The sequence below is a fragment of the Mandrillus leucophaeus genome, unplaced genomic scaffold (assembly GCF_000951045.1).
Source record: "Mandrillus leucophaeus isolate KB7577 unplaced genomic scaffold, Mleu.le_1.0 Scaffold106, whole genome shotgun sequence".
In the NCBI taxonomy this organism is placed as follows: domain Eukaryota; kingdom Metazoa; phylum Chordata; class Mammalia; order Primates; family Cercopithecidae; genus Mandrillus; species Mandrillus leucophaeus.
Window position 1 is genome coordinate 1142882 of NW_012098765.1, and position 1824 is coordinate 1144705.

The window sequence follows — 1824 nt, forward strand, 5'->3', positions numbered from 1 at the left end:
CAGATGGGGATGGTGGGAGCAGGAGTGGCAGGGGCCTTGGGTTGGGGTCACCGCTGAGTGCCCACCCTACCCAGTGTGTCTGGGTGTGTCTGTGTGTACCTCTGCAGGGGCCGCTGTGTCGGTCGTGGGTTTGGGTCCGTGATCTTGGTGTGTGTGATTGTGACTGTGTCTGTGAATGGCTGTGTGTGTGGCTATGTGCGTTGGCTCTCTGGGTTGGTGCTGGTGTGTGTATCTCTACGGCTCCATGCATGACCAAGTACATATGTATGCGCTGGAGGGTCGGTGGTGCTTGTTTGTGTGACTCTGTGTCTGTTTCTGTGTGCTGTTGTCTCAGTGTGTGATTGTGTGCTTGGGAATCTGGGTTTCCGTATTTGATTGCGAGCCTCAGTGTGTGTTTATGTGTCTACACAGTGTGTCTAGGATTTGTGATTGTGTGTCTTTGTTTCTGTGTGAGTTTGAATTGGTGTGTGTCGTGTGTATTTGTGTAAAATTGTGTGTCTGTTTCTGTGTGTCTGTGACTATGCTGTGTGTGACTGTGTGATAATGTTGGTGTGTGACTTTACTGACACATGCAACTGTGATGTGGGTTGTGTGTGGCAATGGTGGTGTGTGTCTCTGTGATTGTGTGGGATGTGGTGCTGTGTGTGACTTTGTTGACATGTGGGCTCCTGCGGTGTGTGATGGGGTGTGTGTGTACTGGTGTGTGCATCTGTGCGATATGTGCTGTGTGGGACGTGGCGGTGTTCGTGCCTGGGTTGGTGTGTGGGTCTGTGTGGTTGTGCTTGGCAGGGAGAGAAGGGAGGAGGGCCCTCGCCTGCCCAGCGCCTCTGCACACCGCTTCGCTCACATGCGCACACACATTCGGTGCCATGGCTGCGGGCGGTAGAGATGGGGGGTGAAGGGGGGGTGGAGGAAGCAAAATAAAATTAAAAATTAAAGCTTGCCTGGAGTCCCCATCCGCACCGCGCCGGCCGGCGGGGAGGGGCGGGGGGTTGTGGCTGCTCCCCCTCCACAGCCACTGGGGCTGGGGCCGTTTGTCCATCTGTCTGGCCGTCCTACCAGGCCCTGTTCGGCCCTGCAGCCCCAGGCCCCGCAGGCCCTGCTCCCTCCATCGGTCGATCAGCGATCAATGGGGCCAGGGGGGCGCCAGGGGCAGGGTGAGATCAAAGGGACCCCAAGAGACGGACACCGGGACAGAAACAGAGACAGAGACATGGAGGTGGAGACATGGAGACAGAGACACAGAGACAGGAAGATGGGGCATGGAGACAGATGAGACAGAGATGGGGGACATGGGGACAGGACAGGGACTTGAGGAGGAGGAGATATGGAGACGTGGAGACAGAGATGGGGTGTGGAGACTCTAGATATCAAAACAGAGCCATGCGGAGACCCAGAGACGTGGGGACCCAGAGACGTGAGGACACAGAAGTGGAGACGACGTGGGAACCGAGAGACAGGGAGGCATGGAGACCCAGAGACGGGAGGGACAGACGGACGGGGACAGGGCGGCAGAGGTGATGGACATGGGCAAGAGGTCCAGGTCCCTGTGGGGCCTGACACAGGACCAAGGCTGGGCACAGAGACGGGGAGAAGTGGCCACAGAGACCGCGAGATGGCAGAGATGCGTGTGAGACACGGCGGGGGGAGCGTGGGAGCAGGGCCCGGAGCGCCGATCCCACGGCTCCTCGTTATAACGTGTCCGGAGGAGGCGGCGGGGAGTTGAAAGCGTCGGGAAGAGAAATCAAAACCAACACGGAAATGAGAGGGGCCAATAGGGGGTGGGGGCGGGGGGAGGAATAGCATTAGGAGATATACCTAATG